The 8235-nt window shown below is 39.5% G+C and overlaps 1 protein-coding gene across 2 annotated transcripts in view; it reads right to left on the bottom strand.

The window, feature by feature from the left end:
* PARD3B (par-3 family cell polarity regulator beta) overlaps positions 1-8235 on the bottom strand; it is a 1116980-nt gene that overhangs the window by 818635 nt on the left and 290110 nt on the right. The gene's annotated exons all lie outside the window — the stretch shown is intronic.

The raw sequence follows: 8235 nt of genomic DNA on the forward strand, positions 1-8235 counted from the left end.
ATTTTACTGAGGATTTATGCATCAATGTTCATCAGGGATATTGGTCTAAAATTATCTTTTTTTTGTTGTATCTCTGCAGCTTTGTTATCAGGATGATGTTGGCCTCATAAAATGAGTTAGGGAGGATTCCCTCTTTTTCTATTGATTGGAATAGTTTCAGAAGGAATGGTACCAACTCCTCCTTGTACCTCTGGTAGAATTCGGCTGTGAATCTGTCTGGTCCTGGACTTTTTTTGGTTGGTAGGCTATTAATTATTGCCTCAATTTCAGAGCCTGCTATTGGTCTATTCAGGGATTTAACTTCTTCCTGGTTTAGTCTTGGGAGAGTGTAAGTGTCCGGGAAATTAGCCATTTCTTCTAGGTTTTCTAGTTGATTTGCTAGAATAACCTAGTTTATTTTCTAGTTTATTTGCTAGAAAACCTAGAAGAGGTTTATAGTATTCCTAGATGTGTTTATAGTATTCTCTGATGGTAGTTTGTATTTCTGTGGGGTCAGTGGTGATATCCCCTTTATCATTTTTTATTGCATCTATTTGATTCTTCTCTCTTTCCTTCTTTATTAGTCTTGCTAGCGGTCTATCAATTTTGTTTATCTTTTCAAAAATACAGCTTCTGGATCACACTGTATGTGCGTACCCATTCCTCAGAAATGGCCCTGCATGGCATACCCTTCCATCCTTTGCTTCTTTGAAAGAAAATTTTCATTTGACTCAAAACCTGATTCAGCCGGGTGCTGTGGCTCATGTCTGTAATCCCAACACTTTGGGAGGCAGAGGTGGGTGGATCACCTGAGGTCAGGAGTTTGAGACCAGCCTGGCCAACATAGCAAAACCCCATCTCTATTAAAAATACAAAATAAAAAAAAATTAGCCAGGCATGGTGGCAGATGCCTGTAATCCCAGCTACTTGGGAGGCTGAGGCAGGAGAGTCGCTTGAACCCAGGAGGCAGAGATTGCAGTGACTCAATACCGTGCCACTGCACTGCAGCCTGGGTGCCAAATAAGGCTCCATCTCAAAAAATAAAAAATTATTAAAAAAAAGAAACATGATTCAACCTTGACCTTTTCTGAAAAGCCTCCTCTTGCTCAGCACAAAGTCCGCTCTTAGAATCTTACTGGTTTCATACCTCTTTTTTGATCACTCTTTTAGAGCACTTATTTTACCTGTGTATTTATCTGTCTCTCCCCCACTATACACTGAGCTCCCTGATGTTATCATTGTCATCTTGGTAGCCCCAATGCTTAGGGCACAGTGCTCCAGATAGTTCTGTTGAATGAACCAGACTGGGGGTGGGTTGTTGGGGTGAGCCTTAGAAAGAAAAGTTAGGTAGGACAAATAGTGGTCTTCAAATATGTGATGGGTTATCTCATAGAGCAAATAGTCTTATCCATGAGAGTTCCATAAAACAACATGTGGCCAAGGGCTGGAAATTACAGAGAAGCAGAAATCGGGTGAAAATGTCGAAATGATTAGAGCTGCCCAACTAGGGTATGGTCTTTCCTACAGAAGAGTGAGCTCCTCATCATCAGACATCAGCAGGGTCTCTTTACAAACTTACTGAGAGCCAAATTCATCAACTTAAAAAGCCGGATGTATACACGCAGGGAAAGCCCTCTTTAAGAAAGACCAGTCACATGCCTGTAATCCCAGCTATTTGGGAAGCCAAGGCAGGAGAATCACTTGAACCCAGGAGGAGGAGGTTGCAGTGAGCCAAGATTGTGCCACTGCACTTCAGCCTGGGCAACAGAGTAAGACTCCATCTCAAAAAAAAAACAAGAAAAAAAAAAGAATTTTTATTTTTTTGAGAATAAAATCCAGACACTTAAAATCTCAGATCCTTTAACTCAATGAAATAAAATCCAATTATTTAAAAATGGTAAACTAAATGCATTACTTTCTAACATGTCCCTAGATTTTAGAAGATGGGGCCTCTTGCAAAAGTATAATTTGAATGTACTGTCTAAAAGATAAAAAGCTAAGATTTTTATATAGTCTTAGTATTTATGAAAACATACTAGATAACATCATCGTTATTACTAGAATGTATGTTGCAAGATAATAATTCACATGAAAGTATGACACATCGGGGGTCCAATCATACACCACTGGATGTTAATTAAACGCCTCATGTTATTGAAGGTGAAATATCTCACTGGGTATCAAAAGTGTGATTTTAAAAACAGGAGGGATACTGTTTCTGTAGAGGCCTTGCATTTCAAAAGACATAATGTTTTTGCATTTGTAAGTTTTTTTAGTTCTATATAGCATATAAAATTCATTTTATAACACTTTTATAATAGAATACATGATCACTGCAGAAAACCTCTAAAATAGAAACAACCATAAAGGAAAAAAGTCACCTACTATCCTACCTCTCAGAAATAAGAGTTTCCCTTTGTATTTTCTTCCTGTCTTCTTCATACAAGCAAATACACATCCACACTCACATACATATTCACTTATCCATACCTATATGTTTTTTTTTTTTCTTTGCTCTATAGTATAAATGAAAGGTATTTTATTTTATCATTACCATTTTTTCGGAGATGGAGTCTCACTCTGACACCTAGGCTGGAGTGCAATGGCACGATCTTGGCTCACCAACTTCCACCTCCCGGGTTCAAGCGATTCTATTGCCTCAGCCTCCTGAATACCTGGGATAACAGGCATGCACCACCACACCCAGCTAATTTTTGTATTTTTAGTAGAGACAGGGTTTTGCCATGTTGCCCAGGGTGGTCTCAAACTCCTGGGCTCTGGCAATTCACTCGCCTTGGCCTCCCAAAGTGCTAGGATTATAAGCGTGAGCCACCATGCCCAGCCAATTTAAAGGTATTTTTAGAAATCCGTATACTCACTTTACCTATTTTGTATGTTTATGAATTTATATATCTAATTATATTTCTGATTTACTTGCAGAGATGTAAAATTCTTATGTCTACATAATTACAGGCTCAAGCCTGTAATCCTAGCACTTTGGGAGGCCGAGATGGGCGGATCACGAGGTCAGGAGATAGAGACCATCCTGGCTAATACGGTGAAACCCCGTCTCTACTAAAAAATACAAAAAACTAGCTGGGCGAGGTGGCGGGCGCCTGTAGTCCCAACTACTTGGGAGGCTGAGGCAGGAGAATGGCGTAAACCCGGGGGGCAGAGCTTGCAGTGAGCTGAGATCTGGCCACTGTACTCCAGTCTGGGTGACAGAGCGAGACTCCAACTCAAAAAAAAAAAAAAAATTATCCTGTAAAACATTATAAAATGAGTCCACACATTATATCTCCTTTGATAAATGCAATAGTATCTATATACTTAATTATCCCACATAAGCCTAAGACTACTTTTGAGTCAGTGGAAGAAAATCATACAAAGTTGCCCGTGAAGTTGAAACCTAAAACTTCATTCATGTTGAAAGCTAATTTCAGACTACTTTGAAACACGTATCCTTCACTTCATGTTCATAGTTCGATATTTTTAACAATTTTTGTAAATGGGATGTCAATAAATGGAGTACAGATGCTCCTTGACTTACTATCTTGATAATCCACCTAAAGTCAAAATGCATTTAATATACATAACATACAGAACACGCCATAGCTTAGCCTAGCCTAGCCTAAACGTGCTTGGAACACTTACATAGGCCTGCAGTTGGACAAAATCATCTGACACAAACCCTATTTTATAATGCAGTCTTGAACAACTCACATGGGACGATTGTGCCACATATTGTTAGCCTGAGAAAAGATGAAAATTCAAAATTCTAAGTATGATTTCTACTGAATACATACTGATTTCACACCAGCATAAGTCAAAAAAATCTCAAGTCGAACCATTTTAAGTTGGGGACCATTTGTATTTTATTTCAAAATTGAACTGGTATTCAGATCTTAGATCAATAAACCTCCCTTCCAACCATCAAACTGCCTTCCCAATACAAGTTTGGGGAAGGGAGTGCAAACGGAGCAGGGGATGAAGACAGGAAAGGGTAGGTAAGAGAAGAGATGCACAGGGAGAGGAGAGGAGAGGAAAGGTAAGGAGGGGCGGGGAGGGATCAATGGAACAAGAAATGGAACGTCAGATAGAAACCATACTCATGTTTCAAGGTCCAGGTTAAATGCTATTTCTTCCCCCAAAATGCTTCAGTGATATCTCAGTAAGGAGTTACCTTCCCCACATCTATGAATTCCCAAAGTATGTGGCTTTGTGATAATTTCTGCATCACAACACATTTCTTAGCATGCATCTCATCTACCCAGTGGAATGTGAGCTTGTCCAGATCAGGGGACTGGATGTAGCTCCCTCATCTGCACAAAGTGCATTACTTAGAGACGAATATATACATGACTCCAAAGATCTCATTTTAGCATTGCATCCAGTTCTCCAAGAGCTTTCCTGTAATTATCTTATTTGATACATGCAAGAATCCTGCAGGGTACCATTTCATAAACAAAATCACCCTCAGTGAGGTTAAGTGACTTGTACCAGGTCTAATGAACAAGGTAAGTGGTGAAACTAGGACTCAAATCCAGGTGTTCTAGCTCTAAACCTAGTGCATTTTCAACCACATCACACTATTGCAATCAACAAGGTACTCAGAATCAGGACTAAAAACAATTACTCATCAATTCATGAAATGCAGGTGCCTTTTTCAGCCCATCGCTAACACAGTACAAGTGATTTGATCCCTTTGGGTTTAACAAACACTCTGCTGCTGAACTGTGGGAGGACAGGGGTAGAAGCCATTTCCTCTCCCTTTGCTAAGCCCTAACTCCTAGTTTCCTTTTGGCAGCTACAGTTTATTAATTCTCAAAATGTCTCTCCCATTGTGGAACTGTATTTCTCTTAATCAATTGTTTTGATCTCCTAGTGAGGATATTAATAAACATATACATGCTACTCTAAAAATTTTATTATTTTAAAATATATTTCTGCTCATATTTTTGTAATGCCCAGAAATACATAATCCCACTTTTACCTAAAGATATTTTGCTCAATACCATTATAATGTAGCTCCTCTACAGGATTCTAACTTGTTTTGGCAGACACTTGCTTCAATTATTCAATCACGTAAAATTGAAGAATTACTTCTGTTTCCAGTGATTATCACAATCACACTCTTATTACTTCCTCCTCCATCCAAACACCAATATATATTTATGTATTGAACCTGTATTCTGTGCTGGGCACTATGTATACAGCAAGGAACAAAATTGACACATTTGCTCATGAAGAGAACAGATCAGCTGAGGAAACACATAAAACAAATACTCACAAATAAATACATACAAACAATCAGAGATATCACAAAGGAAAACAATGTTATAAATTATAGGTGCAGATAGAGCTGGTTTAGTTTGAAATGTCAAGAAATGTCAAGGTAATTCCTAAAACAAAAATATTGCATATGAGAGTAGAAGGGTGCCATCCTAGGTGAAGAATGGGGACCAGTTGAAGTAGTTGCAATATTCCTGCCATGGGAGTTTGCTGGGCTGGAAGAAGTGAAGACAGGCTTCTGTGCTCCGGGCATGGGAGCAGGGGAAGAATGGCAGGGATGAATTTGGTGAGGTAGATGGGGCTGGGACACTCAGGGCTTGTGGGTCATGTTAAAGGCCCTGGACGTTATTTCAAGCAAATGGTAAGACACTGAAAAGGTGTATTAGTCAGTTCTCACGCTGCTAACAAAGACATACCTGAGGCTGGGTGTTTATAAAGAAAAAGAGATTGAATGGACTCCCAGTTTCACATGGTTGTGGAGGCCCCACAATCACGGCAGAAGGCAAAAGGCACGTCTTACATGGTAGCAGACAAGAGAGAACTTGTGCAGGGAAACTCTCATTTATAAAACCATCAGAGACTTATTAACTACCATGAGAACAGCACAGGAAAGATCCACCCCCATGATTCAACTACCTCCCACCAGGTCCCTTCCAGGAAACATGGGAATTGTGGGAGCTACAATTTAAGATGAGAATTGGGTTTGGGACACAGCCAAACCATATCAAAGGGTTTCAGTCAGAAGGGGCATAAATCAAGGGATGTCTGGGTTAAATTAAAGCACCACCAATATCGGTCTGGGAAGTCTTTACAGGGAGTTCTGGCTCTGCTGTTTTAACAGTCAAGAAATATGGGGCTACTCTTTAATGTCTCTTTGCCTTCTTTTCAATGGTGTGAGAAAAACACAGGGTTATTTAAAAGTTTCCCCGGCTATAACATTCAAAGATGCCAGTGAATACTGACAAGCACTTTAAATACTGAATACTTAGACTCCAAGATTTATCTATAGTGTGGTGTCCATTTTTGCAAGATGAAATTGCTGATGATGAAACCATAATAAGGCATGCAATTTGCATTTGTCATTTTTCACAGTAAATGAAATCACTGTTAGGTAACAAGCTAGAGTTTCAGGGTATTTTCGGAGTTATAAATTTTCTTCTGTATGTTTAACTGCCTGCTTAGAACAATGCTTTTTCCTTTATTATAGTAATAACGCTACCTTACATCTGTACAGGCTTTAGTTTCGAAGCATATTCATTCTTTAATGACAGGGACCAGGCATTCATTTTCTCTTTATGGTGCCCAGCATACCATGCTATGTAAGTAAGAACTGTAGTTGTTTTTGTTTTTGTTTTTTAAGACAACTAATACCTACCAGTTGGAGGTGTCATTGAATAGGAAATGCACTACTACACTGATGGGGAGAAAAACCCACACAACTTCCAGAACACAGCTATGCTTCAGCCACAGCCCTGTCTGAGACCTTAAGAGGTTCCTCACTACTCAAGCCCAGTGTACCCATCACAACCAAGAACCTATTGGCTCTTGCAGATTCCACTCACCTTGTCTCCCATGCCAGTCTTCAATTATGTCCACTGTACCTCCTTCTGCACAGGTGTTTCCAAATATGGCATGAAATGCCACACCCTTTTGCTTTATTCAGCTGTTCTTTCAGTGTGGCATGTTCACTCTCTCACAGTGTGCTACAAACCGAGAAGGTATACACCATGCCATGATTCAATGTTCCTTCACTTTTCTATATTTCAATGATTAATTCTTGTCCATACAGAAAAAAAATCAGCTACTATAATATTAATTTTAAATAGAAAAGCAAGCATGGATGCTAAAATCTTGAGGAAGTACACTTTAAAAAATCATCCAGGTAGTCCAGAATATGATATCTATTTTATTTATTTATTTATTTATTTACTTACTTACTTACTTACTTACTAATTTTTTTGAGACAGAGTCTCGCTCTGTCGCCCAGGCTAGAGTGCAGTGGTGTGATCTCGGCTCACTGCAAGTTTTGCCTCCCGGGTTCACGCCATTCTCCTGCCTCAGCCTCCCGAGTATCTGGGACTACAGGCACTTGTCACCACATCCAGCTAATTTTGTTTTTGTATTTTTAGTTAAGACAGGGTTTCACCGTGTTAGCCAGAATGGTCTCGATCTCCTGACCTCATGATCTGCCTGTCTCGGCTTCCCAAGTGCTGGGATTACAGGCATGGATGTCTATTTTTAAAGGTAAATAAAAAACTGAACATTCTACTTGTGGCCCTCCCAGTTAGCATCTGCATATACTCAGGAGTTCATATACCCATTGTCACAAACCCTGTTCAGTAATTCATTTGCATTGTGGAAAAAAAGTCTAGAAGCTTTTCTCATAAAATTCGTACATTCCTGTTGATTGCAGTAGTCACCTTTCAAATAGGAATATCCTATTAGTGCAAAGTAGGAATTATTAATACAAAAGGAACCACTACAATGAGAAGGGTTTTGTCTAAAAGGCAGTTCATTCTTTAGATGCCAAATATATATAAAAATAAACCAAGTAAATTCAATAGATCTGGTTTGGGAGTGGAAAAAATTCTGTTTCTAACTGCAATCAAACTCATTTCTTACGTATTTTTGGAAGATTACTATCTTCTGCTTTTTCTCTAGACTTGATTTTAATGTTTCTGCTAAGCAGTACTTAAGTAAGAGCAGTTTTATTTCTGAAAATAAGTTATTAAAACAATGAAATGGCCGGGCGCGGTGGCTCAAGCCTGTAATCCCAGCACTTTGGGAGGCCGAGACGGGCAGATCACGAGGTCAGGAGATCGAGACCATCCTGGCTAACATGGTGAAACCCCGTCTCTACTAAAAAATACAAAAAATTAGCCAGGCGAGATGGCGGGCGCCTGTAGTCCCAGCTACTCGGGAGGCTGAGGCAGGAGAATGGCGTAAACCCAGGAGGCGGAGCTT

This window comes from Rhinopithecus bieti, unplaced genomic scaffold (genome assembly GCF_001698545.2).
Source record: "Rhinopithecus bieti isolate Rb0 unplaced genomic scaffold, ASM169854v2 scaffold_22522, whole genome shotgun sequence".
Classification (NCBI taxonomy): domain Eukaryota; kingdom Metazoa; phylum Chordata; class Mammalia; order Primates; family Cercopithecidae; genus Rhinopithecus; species Rhinopithecus bieti.